Consider the following 20,158-nt stretch of genomic DNA (forward strand, 5'->3'; position numbering starts at 1 on the left):
TCAGAGACCCAGATGTCTTGGCCCTTGGTCACTGGAATGTTGAAGTCTGTCTTAAAACAGAATTTTTAAGAGAAAAAAAAAGAGCTCAAAACTCCCTAGAAAAGAAGGTTTTATATCTGGAAATGTTACCAGAGGGTATTTTGGGTTTTGTTCTAATCTTCCTGTCAGTGCTCATTAAGTAGAGCGCAGAGTCACTGGACCATCATCTGAGGGTTTGTTTGGTGGTTCTGTGGAGACCTTGAGAGGCAGATGCAAGGCTTGCAGAGCCTTCCTAGGCAGGATGCAAATGGCATTTTTATGTCACACACACATTGATTTGTTCCAAATGCCTTCTTTTTTTATGATCAGGTTTTGCCAGTCTGAATTCCTTTTGGGTGAGCAGCAGCGACAATGTGTAATTAACGTTCTCCTGGTTAATGCTCTGTTAATGTGCTGTACCCAGAAAAATGTAGTCCCTGGGGCTGTATTCATCACTGCCTTGCAGGTAGTTTGGAGTTACTGTGTTCCCTATGTGAAAACTTCACTTTTCTCCATCAGTGCAAGGAGCAGAGGCGTCTGTTCATACTAAATGACTGAGATGAAACCGCTTACAGCATTCTTCAAGCAACAGCAGAGGAGAAAAAACCCCTGGACTGACTTTATCAATTTGCATTTGATACAGCATGTTATTTTTAGGGCTTAGTTAATATGAAAGCATGTGAGTTCAGGAGTTCGTGCTGGAGTGGGCTCCTCCCTGCCATTACATTTTGTGCTGCAGTGAATCTGAAAGGATTCCAGCTGCCCAATGTGACAAAGCCACTCTACCCTTTCAGGGCAGCTTGTGACATCAGTGCATTATCCTCTAAGATAAATTGTCCACTTGTAAGTGTCTGGACAAGTGGTTTCAACTTCTCAGTTATCTGCTCCATGGAAATGGTTTGGCTACTCTTCCATTTTCCTAACTTTCTGTCTTTGCTTTTTGTTTGTCATGGTTCTTCCCAAATGTCACCTTTGATGTATCAGAGCTGAAAGGGGCATAGCCCACACTGGAGCAGGAGCTTCCTCGTTGCCCGCCTGTCCCTTGGCCATGGATTCTCTAGTCATGAGAAGCTCAACGTTTTCACCAGCCCACCCTTATCTTTCTGTTCTGGAGCTATAAGGAAGCAACAGATAGCTTTTCTCTGAGTGAACCCAGTAAATTTGTCATAACGGATTCAAATGGGGGAAAGTTATGTTTATCTTCGTGGAAGGACAAATAAGACAGTTTTAACCATAAGCAGAGAGGAAAGCAAAACTGGAGCAGCTCAGAGCAGGAGAGGTCTCTGGAGAGCATTCCCTCCAGCTTACCCTTCATCAGTCACTGTAGCTTAAAGGGATAAACATTTTATGCCTTCTTTCGCCTACGCCAAGCCGCCTCATCTGTTGGTAAATTTGGGCCTGTGCTGTTCTATCCTTAGCAGACCCCTAATAATCCTCCTTCTGGAGGACCTGTTTTGATTTTTAAAGGAATTAGATTTGGAGGGCAATAAGCTGTAATCAAAAGTTCACTGCTCAGACTTAGGACCTGCTGATCTCTGATGCGCCTGCCAAAGTTGACTTTGGGCAAGGCACAGACATCCACGTTTCAGTTGCCAAAAAAACCAATGTCTGTTTTGGACTGAAACTTTCAGTAGCTCTGTTTTCTTAACTGGAGTTGCAAATAGCCAAATTTAAGCCCACAGAAATATTATCATTAAAATATATTGATGCTATATATGTTATTTTAATGGGAAAGGCTTGACAGCATATTGTAGTTATTCTTGAGTGACTGATAGTTGCATCCACCCCAAATGATCAATACTAGGCCAAATGTGACCTATGGCAGTGAGTGATTTTCACTACTTACATATGAACATTATATATGTTTTTCCCCCAGGGCAATGCATTTCCCCACAGTCAGTATTTTAAACTGCTCTTCCACTGTCTGGCTCCTTGGCAGAAGGCTGTGGAGGTTACCAGAGGAGCCTGAGTGAACTCATCCATCCATTTGCTGACCATTTGAAATGCTGGATGTCTTGTTATTTATCCTTTCCTTTCACTGAGACTCATATATGAACAGTAAATTAGCTGAGAGCACACAATGACATGGTCTGAAACTTTAAATTTATGTGTGCATATATAAGAACCTCCATAAAAATGTGTGAGGGTATTGCAGGAGTTGGGGGTGGGTTGTTCTGTACAAAGGGAATCTAAGTGCACAGTGGTAGGGAATCAAACCTTTTAGTACCCAAGCTTTTAGGGTATGAGTGATAATGATAGATTTTAATCAGCAGGAACATCTTGGTTTGTGACAGTATTAGCTTCAACAATTTATTGTCTTGATGCACTTCATTGTATCAAAGTCACTGTGAAAAATGAGGAGCAAGGGTTAATTTCTGTCTGCCTTTAAGCTGATGGCAGAACTCGTGATGATTTCTAAGAGTGAAGATCTCACCTCAGGTTTCAGCTGGTGTAAGTTGACATTCCTCCATATACTTCAATAAAATCAATGAAGCCCTGATGATTTATTGCAAGTGAGAATCCAGCCCTAAGGCTATTAAGGACTGTAATGTATAAACTATAATTATGGAACCATAATTCCATCAAGAGCTTCTGGCAATATCATGGACCAGAGTTAAGTGAATTGTACAAATAAATGTAATGGTCTTGCAGTGCAGTGGAAATACCTCTGTCTCTCTCTAGATAGAACTATTAGCACAAAGATATTAAAATATATTTTATCCAATCACAGCAATAATTGGAAAAGAAATATTAGCTGCAGATGTGAGATTTCCAGGGTACTGAATCAAAACATGCATTTTGCAGGAGCCACTTCAAAATTGTGGAGGGTTCCCTGCACTGCTGTGATAACTCAAAGCATAAAATCTCCTCTTGATTTATATTATCATTATACATAAAAATCTCCTCTCGATTTATATGATCATTATTCATCAGCTTTGGTAGTATGGCTCAAATTTCAATGCTGGATGCATCCAGGCAGCACATAGGTGTTTGGCCTTGTATAACACAGCAATGTAAGGATGAGAGCTAATGTCCTCCAGTAACACCAGGAGAGATTTAATTAGATATTACTAAAAAAATTTTCACTGAAAGGGTTGTAAAGCATTGGAACAGACTGCTGATGAAAGTGGTGAAGTCACCATCCTTGGAAATGTTTGAAAAGTGTGGATATTGCACTTAAGGACATGATTTAATTATGAACATGGCAGTGGTTCTAGGTTGATGATTGGACCTGATGATCTTAAATTTCTTTTCCAAATGTAATGATTCATTATTCTAAAGCTGTGTGTGTCTGATAATGGGCCTGAATGGCACACAAGGAAGAAGACTCTGTAGGTGTTTGGGATGGAGAGGCATAGATTGGGTAGGATGAATTTGATAATCAGCTCTTCTACCTTTTTTCAGTCCTCTTTCTCCATTCTATTTATAGATCTGTGTCTGGATAATTACTCTCCCAATTAGATAAAGGCATATGCAGATACTCAGTAATCCTGTTCTTGCATATACAAATTGGGTATCTAAAGTGTGTGCACCAGTGGGTCTTCCTTCATTTAAAAATCAAATATCTGCTAGTCTCTGCAGCCTTTTTGGTCTCTGAAGCTTCAAGGAAACCCAGATGTAAAATCTTCACTAAGAAGATGCTCCTCAATCACAATTCTGAGTCTCAAGCAGTCTGGGGCTTGAGGAAACACATGGACCAAGATTCAATTTGACTAGATGCGATAACTCTGAGGATACAGCTCTCTCTTGACTAGGAAAATAATACTTTTTGTGTATCAAGGCAGATAAATGAAGGAATGAAAAAAAAAGAAACTTTGGAAAAGTGAAAAGCTTTGAGCAAGATATTTTTCTCTTCTCATTTGCTCATGTAACAGGATTTTTCAAATAACACACTCAGCTGTTGGGCATGAGATATCACTCACAGCTCCAGTTATTTGTTGAAAAGTGACTTCAGATTCAAGCCTCCCTTGTGCCACAGTAAACTTTATTTTGTCTGTATTTGCTCAGTTGAAACTGTAAAGAAAATAAATGACAGATTTCCTCTGTGGAAAAGTCCTGCAGAATTTAACATTGGTGAAATCACGAGGATCTTCAAGGATAGGGAGTTGTAGAAAAAAATCAGAACTACTCCCTGAAATTCAACAGATTTCCTGTCTATTCTACAGCATTTTATATGCAATTTCCTGTTAGATTAAAATTATTTAAAAGCCCCAAAATAAGCATTAACAAAGCTGGAATTTCCTATTAAATTGTGGAGGACTTTCCCATAGGGAATGTGTCAGGTTAACTGCAGCATCTGAAAACTTTGGACGGGCATGTGGTGGACTGAGTGGCAGTGAGAGCATCTGCCCTGGAAGGTCTGCAGCAGCATCCCTCAGTGCAACCCCTGTTCCATTTTCTGCAAATGAAACAACTCCAGCCAGGCTCTGATTCAACAACCTGTTCACCACAGCTTCAAATCAGTCTCTGGAAAATCTCCGTTCTGATCCTCATTGAAGTCACCAAAAGTGAGGCACATAGTGGAAGTAAATTACTCATTTATGCAATGCTTTGCTGTTCCAGGCTTAGGCCTGATCCTAAAATCTGAGTGCAGCTTTTTTCTGCCTTCAGTGGGCTCTAGGGCAGGTGCTACAACAGCATCTCCCCCACACTAGGATACATAACAGATTATTCCACCCACTGGGTTTCTCACAGGATGCAGAAGAAGTGAGTGTAGCCTGAGCCTGAAGACATATGCACAAGTGAGATAAGGATCATATATGGGAATTTGAAGTGAGACTGTCCTAGTTTATACAGCTGAAGATCTAATCCTGGCTATCTAATAAAACAGTTAATCTTCAAAACCTTCTTGATAGACTGTGCAAAAGGAGCCCCAAACTGGCAATTAGCTCTGTTTTTAAAATCCTCCAGGCATACATTTTAAATATCTGCACATAATTCTGGGGAAGTGATTCGTAGTGATGCAGGGAACCTGAGGACGCCTCAGAATAAATTGGACAGATGATAGCATACATCAGTTCCTCTTAGGAACAGAAACCCAATTTTTATTGAATCCTCAGATAAGGAAATACCATACTTTAACCCTAGACAGCAACTAAGCTGCTCACTCCCCCCACCCCTAGTGGGATGGGGAGGAGAATCAGAAAAAGATAAAACCCCTAGATTGAGATAAGAACAGATTAATAATCAAAGTAAAGTTAAAAAAAAAATAGAATAGTAATGTGAAGAGAGAAAACAAAAAGAGAGAGAGGAATAAAACTCAAGAAAGAAAATGTGATGCATGGTCCAGCCAGCTCACTCCAGCTACTCTGAACATGACATTCTAGGGTGTGGAATATCCCTTTGGCCAGTCCAGGTCACCTCTGCTGGCCGTGTTCCCTCCTGGCTTCTGGTGCACCTGCTCACTGGCAGAGCCCAGGACACTGAGAAATCCTTGGCTCAGGGTAAGCACTGCTCAGCACCAACCAAAACATCAGCGTTTATCAAAGTTATTCTCATCCTGAATCCACAATACAGCACTGCACCAGCTACTAAGAAGAAAATGAACTCTATCCCAGATGAAACAAGGACAGGGAACCCCTCCTTTATATGGAAATCTTATCAGAACTGAGTGGGATCCCATGCTTTAGTACCTAGGTGTCAGCAGGTTTCTCTTACCCCCATATACATTGCTGCACATGTTGCCACACACTGAACCATGCTGAAATATGGTTGGTTTACTTGGCTGCTATGTGGCATCTGGTTTACTAAACTGTGATGAGGCATATGGTTACAATACAGGATGTGATAAAAGGTATCTATTCTATCATCATCTGTTGAGGGTGGGGGCAGTGATCCTTATCTCAACGGCAGATATTCTGCTAATGGGCCATCCATTGAAACCAGGCAGGGCATTGTTCTTTATCTTTTCACAACCCATCCTTCCCCCAGCGAGTCATTTTCTGCTAATGGCCATTGAGTCCCACTGTGAGACTGATAAAATTACTGCATCCCATTGGAAGTTGCTCCAGCCAGGGAGAAGAGCCCAACATTTCTTACCAAGATAAAAACAGAGGCTTTGGGACACTAAGGGAGCCCCTTTCTCCACTGGACTCCAGAGGAAAACCAGATTTCTGCACATCACCACTGGACCTCTGGAGGGAAACTGCACCTTGTACAGGAGCACTGCTCCAACTGAATCACATCTGTCACTGCAGGAGGATGCAGCCACCATTTAATGGGACTGCTACCAACACCCTGCCTGACAGGGTGTCAGGTTGTACTCTGACTTTGTCAGGGTTTGGAGTTTGTTTCTTTGTAGTACTGTATTTCTATTTTAATTTCCCTAGTAAAGAACTGTTATTCCTAGTTCCATATCTTTGCCTGAGAACCCCTCGATTTCAAAACTATAATAATTTGGAAGGAGGGGGTTTACATTCTCCATTTCAAAGAGAGGGTCCTGCCTTTCTTAGCAGACACCTGTCCTCCAAACTAGGACATAAAGCACTAAATAAGCCCAAGGATACAATTTTTTGTGTTTAGAATAGTCTGTTTTCCAGCATAAGAAGCAATGTACACTGCTGGTGGGCCAGCGTTGCTCTGGCTTGCTGTTCAGGCAGTTCAGAGGCCCCACGTGTGGCAGGAAGGCAGTGGAGAAGTGGTGGTGTGGAAGGGGACAGCACAGCCATCAGCGCGGCCATCAGCACATCCCTGGAAACACCTGCAGTGCCTGGCTCTGTCTCCTTCCTGGCGGGTAGGAAGGCAGGCTGGGCGGGGAGCGGGAGTGCAGCAGTGCTGTGGGATGCAGGTGGATGCTCAGCAGATGGGCAGGAGTGCACCGAGACCCCACAGCCGCTGGCTGCAGCAGATGTGGCGGATGTGAACTTGCTGAATAGACTCATGCTCACATCATTAGTGATGGCTTCAGCTCAAGCAGAGATTGCTTTTCCCAGAACAGCAGTCTGAAAAAATTCTCCTACACCATTGGTATTTTGGAATAGCTCTTTGAATCACAGAAGTCTTCTATTAACCTGAAGATACTGAAAATATCTAATCTCTATTTTGACTGATAAATTAAATACTGGTAGGAGGTTTTCTGTTTCAAAAGCACTGGAACTTGTCTGCACTGTTAGAAAAGTCTCCAGCGCAGTTCAGGAAGCAGCATGGGTCAGCCACCTCTCCCAGCAGGCAACTTGGAAGAGATTACACTGTTCTGGAGAGCAAAAAAGCTCAGAATTACAGCTGCAGGGTATTCAGTGGCCTCAGTGACAGAGAAGAGGCCTGGGCATGTTTAATTTGTTATCAGAGGTGCAGCTGTTGTGTCCCCTGAAGCACTGCATGTAGTGAGGAGACCTGGCAGGGTATTGCTTGCAGGTGGGCATGGGGAGCAGCCCCACCACAGGGCTAATGGGGACTGGAGACTTCATCCATCCTCACAGGAGCTTCCCCATCACCCACACATGATCTCCCGTCCTGCAGCCTCTGGCTTGAAGTGGGACACCCAAAAGAGAGCACATTTCAGTGTAGAGGCACAAAACACCCTCTCTGCAATGGTTTCAGTCAGTGTCACTAAATGAACTTGACAGTGGACCAGGCACAAGCGCAGAACAAGCATATTTTCAATGAGAGAGCTAATGTGGGGCTCCATGCTGTGCTTCAGGGCAGAAGCAAGGACAGGAGGTCTGCAAAGCCACCCCAAAGGGGTGGGTAGCTCATCCCAACACCTATGAAAACAGGGGCTTTCTGCAGGTACAAACCTTGTGGGAGTGCTGGGGTTTAGCCAGCCCCATTTGGACACGGATCAAAGACCAAACAATGCCACCCACGCCTGTTTGCAAGCTCAGGCTCCATCACTTGTTTAGTTTTTGTTTCTGCTTTGGGAGGATCATTGAGGATTTGTCACGGAGAGCAGTGCTAGTCTCTCCTGAACTGTCTGGATATGTACCAAACAACACAAACCATCTCTCTTGAGCTTTTCAGGTCACTGCACAGCCCCAGCAGAGCAGGATGGAGCTTTTCCCATTGCCAGGCAGTCTTCAATGAGGGGCTGAGTGCTCCTGAGTGGTGCCCACACTTGCCTTCCCCATGAGTGGGAGCTCCTGCCTTTTTCCACCACTCCCCATCTCCTCTCACACCTTCCCTGTCCTCCCCCTGCCAGACTCTGCTCCAGTGCAGTAGCTGTCTGTGAGCAAACCAATGAGAGATTATATTTTTAATTAGGGTTTGATACTAATTGTCTTCAATGAGGCTATTTTCACATCACAGCTGACCAAAGCCAGAAGACATTAAGTCTGTCTCCCTAATAAATCATTCCTCCTGCTCCCCAGGGTTGGAGATGAAGAGTGAATAGGCAGTGTACACAGCACCAGCCTAATTGTCTGCTAAAATATGCAGGCAACTCCCACAGCAGTCAAGAGAAAGGCTCGTGTGCATCTGAGGGGGCCTTGTGTTGTTATTGATGCTCTCACACTAAGGGGGCCATTGTTGCCTCCCCCATCCCTCCATAGCTCTGGCAGGAGTGTTTCCACGTCTGCCAGCCAGGAGGATGAGCTGCAAGCAGATGAAGAGGAGGGGGTATCTTTTCAAAGTCAGACAAAAGAAAGCTCAGCCCTCCCATTGCCCATCCCCAGCCCTAAAACAAAGGCTGGGTATAAATCTTCCATTTCCACTGACTGGGCAGGTTGGGAGAGAGAGATGCCAGCTAGAGGTCTCTGACACAATTAAAAGATCAAAAGGCTTCTGTGGATAAACACTGGTTTGGCACCACAGCCTGACAAATCCTTCCCTAATCCCTATGAAACCTCCCAAACCAGGCAGAGAAATTCCCAGGAAAGTCAGCTGCTCTGAATTCATCCACCACCATCACTGCATGTAGCCCTACTCCACTGGGAGCTCCCAGTTAGCCCCTCCATGTCTACCATCCCCAGAAGCCCAAATTTATCCTCAAAATCCTGTCTGAGCAGAGCCACACAACCTTTTGAGCCCTCAGCTCCTGCAAGACATTACCTGGCCTTGGCTGCTGTATGTTGTACCAACAGGGCAGACTTGATTCCTTGTTAAATAACAGGCATCAGAAAATAGGGCAGGGAGGAACTCCAAAGCACTGTCTGGTCTCTCTCTGTCACTGCTGGTTAACATCAGTGAGAGCCTCCCTGCTCCTGGCAGAACTGTGCCCAGTGCCACTGAGGCAATGCCCCTCTGAGCTGAGCTGAGTGAACACCTTCCCTTTTGGCAGCTCGTGCAGGTTCCTCCCTGCTTTGTGATAAACGTGTTTTTCATCTCTGAGTGCATGTGACAATTAATAGAGGCTGAGGGCCAGATCCCCACCTGGTATGAGTTGGCAGAGCCCTACCAGTTTAGATCAGATGAGATGCTGATTGTACTCCTGAAATCCCCACAAATTCTTTGAGGCAGTGCTGTTCCACATTTTGCTGGGACATCCATGAGAATTGCTTATTCCAGGGTCTCAAGGAGGAAAAGCACTTTAGGTGTTTAACAGCACAGCTGATGTGATGCTCCACCTTGAAGCAGGAACTGGATTAAGACAGGGAGATCAAGAACACTTCCCAATCCTCCCATTTACAATGGAAAAATAAACCTCTTTATTAAACAGATGAAGGTTAAACACACTCAGACACCCAGAAAATAGAAATATTGAAGGTACATTTACATCATCACTATGGTGGGTTGGGTTTGTGATTCTCTTATTTCACAACACTGCAGAGAATTTTAAAGGGAGGGATGGCCTTGCAAGGCACAGACTGTGCCACTATTTTCTTTGGAAAGGACCTCAGTGGCTGTTGGTTCTTGCTACCAGAAAGAAATAACAAAAAACTGAAGGGATAAGACAAATATGCTCCTTCAAGAGTTTCGAATAAAATGACAACATTGAGCAAGGCTGCCAATATGTTCCATGTCCCGGTGCAGTGCAGCAGAAGGGAGGAATTTAACATGCTTTGAAAATGCCAATTGCCTGTTGCCAAAGATGCATATGATCCCACTGCCAGCAGGGTAGGTGGCAGGGATTAAGATGTTACAGAAGACGTCATCTTTCCTAGGCAAAGTTCATTTCACTGAAGAAGACAATGTGAAGACAGTCCTGTTTCCTCTGAGGAAGATTCCTTTTAACCTCAGGGTTCCCTCTGAATTCTCCATGGTGGCAAAACAACTTTTACAGGAGCCCTTTTTTCTCCCTGGAATATTTTTATGGTTACAGCAACCAGAATGTGGTACTTTTCATCTGCAAAAGAGATTTCTGTGGCCCCCATGACTGAGAGCACTTCCTGGTTCTCTACTCTCACACGAGAGGTTGGGACAGATACAAGAGCCATGATGTTGGAAGGGGATGTGGCCCAAGGTCATATCCAAAGCCTGAGTTAAAAGAACAAACAGATCTTGTGAGTCCAGGGCTGGTATCCTCAGCATCCACATTTCTGTAAGCAAGGTGTCCATGTAGGAGGGTGAAGGCCAATGTGTCTTCATTTCCTGGCTGTGCTGCTGCATCCCAGGGATGTGTCATTGCCATGTTTTGTGGTTGGAATATTTCTGCCCTTCTGAAGTGTCTCCAGATGATTTTGCTCTTTCCTTCCAACTTTTTTTCTCCCTTTTTAGGTCTCCCTGGCATGTTTGATAGAAACTGGGTGCAAATTTGATTCCTGGTTTGGTCAGTCCAGACTTGAGAGGCCTTTTTGTCACCCCTGCCTCAGTTCAGAGGTTTTAAGCATATGTATACATTTCTCCCTATTGGGGTGAGCATTAACCACACTCTTGACCTGAAACATGCGATTAGAAGCCACATTTCAGTGGGACTTAGGCATATGCTTAAATTCTCTTCTGTTCTGAACTGATACTTTCTTGAACTGGAGCCTACATTTTTTTTGTATGATCCATCTTTGCTCTTCCACATACCTTTACTGCAAATTATTCTGCAATAGATATATGGCTCAGTAAGTGTATTGCTCTGGGGCTTTTCCACAAAAAAGTCCAGTTGATACATCACATACTTAACCTCTTGAACAAAGGAGTTAACTTTACAGGATCAATTTACAAGCAGGGGCCAAAGCTTTTGGATGGAAACTAGCTATCATGTGGTATGCAGTTGAAAGAGCAAACAGCTTATTCATTATCATAGCACTGGATTCAGAAACAAAACACAGGCGGCAGAAAGAGCCTGTCTAGATTTCCAAACATATTGCCTGTCCCCTCACTGGAGCATGTTTATTTAAACCCTCTCTCTGTGCATGCAGCCAGTTGTTAGACTTAACTCCCAATTTCCTCACATTAGGAGTTTCGACCTGAGCCCTACTGCTCCAACCGTGCTGCGTCGAGCACAGGGAGCTCCTATCAAGGGAACAGGAGCTGCACTTCTGTACAGCTTTGACAGCAGCCTCAGTTGGGAATCAAGCCCTGGGCACATTTGTCAGTGAAGGATGTTTGTGCAAGAGCACACGCCACTCATCAGATCCACAAGCCCCCCATGCTTGTTCAAAACTCTTTGAACAATAGTCCCACACTCTCTACTTTGCCTGCTCAGTATTCTGCCTTTCCCCCTCCTTTTATTAATCATTCTCATGTCCAGGCACCCAGATGTTGTCATTTCACTTTCAACATAATGGATGCAGAGGCCATTAAAATGATGGCATAAGTCTGTTAGTGCTTGGCCATGGAAACTTAACCCCTGTCCACAAATGCTTGGTCACAGAAATGCTCTCATCAATCTGTCACTGCTGTCTGCAAGTCCTTGCTCTGCAAAGCGCACGTGGGCTAATCCTGCAGGATCTGATCCAAAATTTACTGAAGTGAGTGGGAGTTCTTCTACCAATTTATTGGACTTGGCACCATGATTTTAGGGGGGGGAATGCATTGTAAGAATAAATTCAACTGCTTTAAGCAGATGCTATTTATAATGCAACACGACATCATCAGAACCCTCGAAATTTAATTCAGCAGCACACCTACAATTTTTTACATGTCCACCTACAGCAGTATCAATCGGAAATACAAACCCAGAAGAAAAGCGATTTCAGTGACTTTATGCTCAATGTTATTTCCCAGGTTTTTGAAGTTGGATTTCGGGAGATTTCTGTCCATTGCCTTTGCTGTGTTCCCAGCTCTGTGTTACTGATTGGTGCTGCTCTGTGGGGAGTGCTGGCTTACACTCAAGGATTGAGCCCCGCATTTTCGGCTCTGTGTGAGTCATCGGCCGTCACAGCCACAGCCAGGCTGCAATGAGGGAGCCACAGCCGGGTGAAGTGAACACATGAGTAGCAGGGAGGGAGTGACAAAAAGAGGGAAAACATGTTTTATATCAAAATCAGCCATCTGGGCCCACTGCCTGTCCAGTGGAAGTGGGCTGTAAGTAGAATAGTACATGGTCTCCAGGCTTCCTTACTCATTTCAGGGGAATTCAAGGTCCTTTGGGAATTCCCAGTTTAGACTCACAGCCTCAGCACTACCCACAGCACTGAGAAAAGACAGCTTGGGACTCCCTAGTCCAAAGGGCTTGACTCCTGAGTGAGGCCCTTTGGGTACACACAGGCTAGTGAGCTGAACAGGGCCAGGGCACTCTCCATAATTATTAATGCCTCAAAGGTTTTGACCATCCCAACCACTGTTGCCACAGATTCTGTGGCACAGCTGGGAGGACAGCAGGAGCCAGCAGGTAGTGAAGATGAAGCTGTTCTGGTTTGAGGGTGCAGAGTTCAATGGTGAGAGATGTATCACTTCACTTTCCCTTAAGATGCAAAGTGTCCTGGCTTGTTTTGTTTACCAATACAGGGTTTTCTTTCAGGTTTTTCCTTTTACCCAAACATAATTTTTTACATCTAGCCTACATGACAACAGTGTTCCTAACTGATATGGTGGAGTCTGCCTTGTCCATGCATGCATATTAGCAGGAGCATCCCTGAACAAGGAGGCACCTGTAGCGATGTGGTGATGATCCCTTCGACCATGCCACCCTCCCACACGCTGTGGTCATCATCTACCTGCAGAGCCAAAGCCCTGGCACAGTTCCTGCTTGTAAAAAAGTCCATCAGTCTGGCAGACAGTTTGGCTGGTAACACAGGGTAGGAAACTGGCTTTCTGCTCTGGCATTGGAGGTAGTAGGGATGAATTAGCTGGTTGGGTTTTGCTTCCTGTAACAAAGCTTGGGATCATCACTAGCAAATGGAAACCAACTTAAGATGCATCTTTGCATTTCTCTTGAATGCCAGATGAATGTTTATCCATAACTGTAGCTTGCTCTGTTTTGGGATTTTTCTCCCACAGAACACGAACAAGAATCTCTGCAGAGATTTTGGCACAAAGCCTACATACATCTTGCCCTGGGCCAAGTGATGAGCAGGGACACAAATGTGCTCACACAGGTCAGTTCACAGCATGCATGAGAGCATCCTTTGCTGCACACTGTGGGCAGAGAGTCTCTTTTCTTACAAGTAGTCATAACTAAAGGATTTAGCCATCCTTTCTTCCTGTAAAACTTCAGGAGGTAGGCACCTACTCCTCAAACACCTTTGAAAATCCCAGCCGTGTTATTCAAGAGCCCCACTTTGAGCACCACTTGTAGTAGCATGAGTGGTGGTGAAGGGTCAGATCTCTCAGGACTGGGAAATGCTACAGACGTCATGAAAAGCAAAATAATAGCAGTAGCTGTGCTAAAATGCATGTGGACATGTGGTGTGGAGACACACTGGGTGCTCTGCATGAAGGGCAGAGCAGAAAGTAATGGGGGAGGGAAGCAGGAAACTACCTTGGAAGCCAAGACTTTTGTGGCCAAGAATGGAAGAAGAAGTGCTTTGGGTCTTGTGCAGGTGAGGATTTACTGTGACAGGCTCACGAAGCCAATGTTTGTGCTCAGGGCTGTGAGCTGTGCAGAGCAAGGGGGGCTGTTCTGTGTGCTCAGCAGCTGTGCAGGATGCTGACCCCAGGATTTAAAGCAGCAGAGCCCCAGTCATCTTTCTCTGGAAGGATGTGTTTTTGTGATTTAGTATTTCTGAGGACTCAGAGCTCAGGAACTGCCTCATCCCCTTTTTCCTTGTCCTCTGTCCTGCCCTGCCCTCTCTATCTGCCAAGGTCTGTGCATGTCAGTGCAGAGAAATAAACAGAGCCTGACCAGGCTGTTGTGGTTTATTATTTGCTTGCCTATATATTCAGAAATTATCAATATGCTCTGAGCAAATCAACATGGCTTTAATGATTGGGAAGGAAAAGAAACAAACTCTAGTCATTAAGTGCTAATCACACAGTTACTATATTGCATAGTCAGACCTGGCAATGAAATATCCATCTCACTGCCTGCAAAGAGATCACTGAATCAATTTTTTGCATTAACATTTCATTCCTTCCCATACTAGACATTTGTTCAGCTTGTTTATACTCATGCCACATGGCCACAAGCTGTGTAGCTAGTAATGAATGAGGGAAGACATTTATCTTTGGAAACTTAGGCCAAGCCAAAAAGTTGATAGCTTTTTTTTTTTTTTTCAGAAGAATAACACATGTGAGATTTACTCAGATAAATCCCACCAGTTGTAATGGGATTGCCTATGTTAATTGCCCACATAATAAATTCTGGTAACAGCAGTGAGGGTTTTACAGTCTGCAGTGGGTTTTTAGCATTCCATTACTGATGATGCCAGCAATGCAGGGAAGTACAGTGTCAGGGTGTCTCTCTAAGCCTAGACCTAGACAGGTCTGAGAGCTGAGTTCAGCTTCTTGGATGCCAGCTCCTAAGTGCATCTCCAGCCAATCTCTGAGCTTGGGTGGTGGGGCTGTGGCTGGACTGCCACATCCCTGCCCCAGCCCCTCAGTCCCTCCTGGTGTCAAAGTCCCCTCACAAACATACCAATGTGACAAGGTTTTTAGCAGTTCCCACCTCCTCGTCCTCCTCCTCCCAAACCACAGCCATGCTTAAATCCACCACTGAGGCAGCCAACAGAGGCTGCTTCCAGGGGTGGTGAATAGCATTCTGCTGTGATTGCTGAACCATGCTACCCTTCACCATTTTTCCCCCTCTTGTTTTGCTATATTTGGATGATCTAGACCAGCCAGTGCCCTTGGAAGGTGATGGCATGCACAGGCAGGTGTGTGGCACCTTGCAGCTAGGAGAATAGAAAGATTTTGGCAATTTTGTGTGTACACAGGCTGTGCTTCTACTACCTCCCACTTCCCTTTCTCCTGCATTTACAACAGCAACTCCAAGAACTCTTTTTCTCTTCTTGTCCAGCTCAGTTTCCTTGTTTACTTCTCTAGTCCCATCCCATGCAAAAGGCAACTGCACATGAACAAAGCAAAAGGAGCTCAGTACATTGCAAAGTCTGAAACTTAGAAAACAGGTTATGCAATTTTCCCTGCCTAAGCTGCTTAAACCTTATGAGAACAAAGCATTCCAGTATCTTTTTTGGAATAAAACCCTGTGATGGAGAGAGAGCAGAACAAGCCATTTGCATGCACAGCCCCAGTGTTATCTCCAGGCTGGGTATTTTGCTGGAGTGTGGTGGAACTGAGCCTGTGTGTGTAGCGGCACACATTTCTCCTCTTCTTACAGCTTAGAGCAGCTAATTTAAAATTTAATTTCCTGAAAGTCGCCATTCTCACAAACACAACCAGGTTCCCACTCTATGATAAATTTATTTATATCTCCAGCCAGAGTAAAATGAATCTACGATTCTAAAATCGATAAGGGTAAGTGGATCCGATACTCACGTGGACATGATCCTTTTCTGCTGGGAAGCTCTTACACATAGAAACATTAACAGGATTTACAAAATCCATCTGTTTGCAACACCAGCATCTCGGAGTGCAGTCAATGCATTCACACTGTAAGTCACAGCAGGTGCACAAACTGTGGCTGACTCACGCAGCATACAGATAGCCTAGTGCTGCTCCCCGTTTCCTCTCTGACAAAGAGCACATTTTTACTCACAGAATCATTGAGAAAAGCTGATTCGAATTTGCCAAGTCAGAAAATTCAGAGCTCGAATTATTGGAATCGGTGGATGCAGTAGGGAAATTTGGAAAGTTGAAGTATAGCAACAAGATGCAAAGCATTTCCGCTGGCATTCCCAGAGCCCCCTATGGCTGAGGAGCTCTAAGCTACTTATAGATATTAATGAATTAAAGCTACAGCATTCCTGAGTGCTGGGTAATTTTATTATCCCTTCCTGCTAAGAGGAAAACTGAAACACAAAAAGAGAGGCTGGGCTGTGGTTTGTCTGCTCAGCTGCTGGAGGAGGAGGCTTTGGGATTTCAGTGCAAACCACATGGGGGTGGCATTAGAAGAAAAGCTGTTGCCTCTTCCAGTGAGCAGCACTGGTGTCTAGTGAGCAGTTCTCATGGACATAAATGCAACATATCCTGTTTTGCAAATCTACCAGAGGTCTTCTCTCTCCTCTCTTGCTGGGGTTCCCAAAGGATCACAGTTGGAGAGCAGGTGGGGCAAGTTCACTCAGCATGGCACTTACTTGGACTCAATTCCTTCAAAAAGGACCCTTTCTACATATTGAGTATTCTGGAACTGACCAGGGAATTGATATTTGCAAATACACATGTGAAAAGCTTGGGGCTGCCAGGGCAGTTTTGTTTTGCTGTTTTTTTCTGAGCAGTCTTTTCTTTGCACTGTTGTTTCTGTCATCCAGGTTGTTTTCATGTCAGTTTTTGAACAGGTGGCCCACTCATACCAGCCTCCATAGAGGGGAGAAAGCCTCATTGCTTCAAGAAATTAAACAATGGAAAAGCTAAATTCAGAAGAATTACGAAATTATGAAAACAGACCAAATTTGATCAGCTGGGAAGCATGTTACAATTCCCCCCATCCTTTGGTGTCTGATTTAAATGGAAACATGGTGGTTGTTTTCATTCAGGGAAGCCCCAGACCTGGATGTGAGTGTTAATGGTCTCACAGACCAGCTATATTGCAGCATGTGCCAGCATGTGGGAGTGGAAATAGTCCACTCCTTTTTGACATCTGCACCAGAGCTTATCAGATGGGCTCCTTGCATGGCCACTGGGGAGATATCAGCTCCCTGAGCTGCCCTAGGTCTGCTGCCTGCTTCCAGGTTGGTGGATTATTGCCTCCAGGTGCTGGTTCCTCTCATTTCATTGCTAGAGGAGACTCAGAGATGGCCTGAGATGCACTTCTCTGTATTTCATTTACCTTCATGTGTCCAGATGAACACCCTTCCTTTCCAGATAAATGCCTGGCTAAACCAAGGGCAAAGTTTTAATGTACTGCTGGGGAGATGTGGCTCCTTGTGACTGCTGCTCATGTGAGGGCTGCAGAGAGGCAGCTGGGGCTTGGCAGAGCTGCTCAGCTGAGTTTGACTTAGTGACAAGCAGGATATAAACAGCAGGGACACAAAGCTCGGAAATTCATTTACCTTCTCTCTCAAATGCTTTTTGCAGGTCACTAAGATGTTTGCAGTGTTAATGTGGGCTGACAGATATCACACTAACAGCAGTGTCCTGGATGCTGTCCTGGATTTGCTGTCCTCTTGCAAACACTCACACCACATCATGCTGCTGCCTGTATTTCCAAGGCCTCTTCATGATAATCTCACGTGATGATATTGTAGATTTGTAGAAGCTGTCTGTAGCAGGGCTTTTTATTACCTCAGTGCTTGCTTGTTTTTCTGATGTTTTTCTGCTGTTTCCTTTTGGCTCTACTTCCTTTTTTTTTTCTTTTTTCTTTTTTTTTCCCCTTCTTATTCTGGGAAAGAGATCTGTGAAGGTGAGTCATGTGTCACACACATGGGGAAGGATCTTACTTCTGTTTTCCTGTCAGGAGGGTTGAGTCAAGAAGGACCTTCTGTCTGGAAATGTTTCATCACAAGCAGAGCTGTGTCAGTGAGTCGTGAATGGAGAGGCTGCTGAAGCAAGAGCAGACCCTTCAATTGCCACCTGAAATGGACTGGGAAAGGCAGACCCCCTGGGCAGTACCAGTGCAAATCATGAGGGATCTTTGGCATGACTGGCAGCCAGTTTGCTTCTCCATCTTTTAGTTGTGGCACTACAGCAGTTGGGGTCCTCTAGCTCACAGTCTCTCAAGAATTGGTGTTGTGGACCCATTTAACACCCATGCCATGATGAGAAGTGCTGCTTGTGCATGGTCTGGTCCAATGGCTGGGATGCTGCAGTCTGGTGTCTCAGTGGAGAAAAGCAGAAGAGGGTGTTTGTGTGAAAATCAAAGTGTTTTCTTTCTGGCCATGCCATGGTGCGCAGCCTGATGGAAACACCACTGGCACCTTTCCTGCTTTCAGTGTGACCCAGCTTCCCATTCAAGGGGTGGTTCTGAGTGGGTTGGAGATGACAGGAATGGATTCTCAGTGCTGCCCTGAGTCCATGCAGGATGGGCCCAGTTCCCAAATGGTCTCATGGTGGTTTCCCGTCAAGGGAGAGGCAGGTGCCCTAGGTAGGGGAAACAGCCTTGCCTGGTCTGTGCCTGACATATCTGGGTTCATGGTGAGGAAGCTATGTTTCATCTCACTGTGTGCCCTGTGGGTCTTTACATGCTGAAAGTACTTTTCTGATTAAACAGGTGAAACATGAAACCCAAACAAGGAATTAGTGAAAGCCTCTCTCTATTGGTCTTTAGTAGATGCAAATTGGTTCTTCTGGGAGGGCACCTCGTCTCAGTTCTCAGCAGCTGATTTCCCAGGGACTGGGAGAGGAGAGATGCAAATTAAAGGTCTGGAGACCTTTTTCCCAGCAGGTAGCACTGTCTGCCATTGCACCCACATGAAAACAGCTCTGCCTCAGTGTCCTCTCCTCACCAGAGTGCCTGGAAGTACCACACACTCCCACAATGCTAAACAATAACTTGCCCATGTCTCAGAGAAACTTGACCTAGTTTCTCCATCAAAACACCTGCATTACCAACTTAGCTAAGCAGCACATCACAGTAAGAGTTTTTCTTTTTTTTCCTCCACTGAATTATTATTACTTTTTTTTTTTAATGTGGCTGCAAAACAAATTATTTGAATTTGATTTATTCTGAGCTGACCTAAATATTTTGCTTTTCTCTTCTGTTAGATGAAGTTTTTTTTACTATAGGCTCATGGCAACATTGCAGAGATCTGGGGGAGACAGGTTTCTGGATGTGTGAATGCAATGAGAGCTAATTGGATGCTGTGGAATATGATAATAATAACTTGTGAGGTTTCTGTGAAGTTGCAGAGAGAAATTAACAGAAAGAATTAACAGAATTGATATTTATGTTAGATGTGATTAAGGTATCCAGTGTAATTTAATGATTGATTGCAGTGAGATCAGAGAAGGAGAGAAAATGTGCTTTATGTTTTCTGAATATAGGGCACAGTCCAGAGGAATAGGTTAATATTTGATTTGATTTTTTTTTTTTTAATTCTTGGTCTAGGAATTTGGTTTCTTTAAAAAAGTCATGCTTTGATACTGAAGTCCAGGTCCACAATTTGGTATTTTCTGATGATGTCTCAGGCCTGGGAAGTGCAGAGCAATGAAGAAAGCATTGTCTTCAAACACAATACTTTGCCTGCCTGTTGTCCTGGACTTTATTTCAAGCAAAGAAATTTAGTAGTGACCTGCAAAGGGAGGAGCAGAAGAGGCAGCCTGCACCTCTACTTGCAGGGAGGATAGATATTTGTATTTCAGTAGGACTTCAGAAAGCCCAGCACTGGTTTGGTTATCCCAGTTGTGTTGGCCTGGGGTGAGGTGATGTAGCCCTGATGTTTTCTCTCTGTTTTCCCCAGCTGCAGCACACCCACGATGCTGCCCAGTCACACTGGGGCTGGGAGCAGAGGCTTGGCTGCCACAGTGCTGCTCTCCTGAGCCCTGTTAGCAGTGCTCTTGCTGGAAAATCTTGTCTTCTGAGAGTAAAGCAGGAATTGTTTTTATTATACCAACCAAATTTCACTTTGCCAATAGAGATGCCAGTCTAAGAGGATCTGACCAGCAAAGCAGCCCTGGGGCAGAGGCAACCCAAGCTCTGCTTCTTTTAGAGCAAGATGCTCTGCTGTAGCCTGCTGAGGACACTGACAGATGTTGAATGTGATTGCAATGGACACAGAGTATTGCTCAACCTTGGTGAATTTTCCCTCATGTTCAGCATGGTTTATTTTGGACTTTACTGGTGCTAGGAAGAGCTGCAGTGGGGCTGGGATGTTTCTAAGGCAGATACAGGGCATCT

At 44.6% G+C, this 20,158-nt stretch overlaps 1 protein-coding gene across 1 annotated transcript in view; it reads right to left on the bottom strand.

Annotated features, from left to right (window-relative positions):
- The window catches only part of ASAP1 (ArfGAP with SH3 domain, ankyrin repeat and PH domain 1), a 177,659-nt gene extending 161,659 nt beyond the window's left edge, over positions 1 to 16,000 (bottom strand). The window contains exon 1 of the mRNA XM_033085931.2: positions 15,703 to 16,000. The gene's annotated coding sequence lies outside the window, so the exon portion shown is untranslated. The remainder of the gene's footprint in view (positions 1 to 15,702) is intronic.
- Positions 16,001 to 20,158: the final 4,158 nt, after the last annotated feature.

This window comes from Catharus ustulatus, chromosome 1, assembly GCF_009819885.2.
Source record: "Catharus ustulatus isolate bCatUst1 chromosome 1, bCatUst1.pri.v2, whole genome shotgun sequence".
Classification (NCBI taxonomy): Eukaryota; Metazoa; Chordata; class Aves; order Passeriformes; family Turdidae; genus Catharus; species Catharus ustulatus.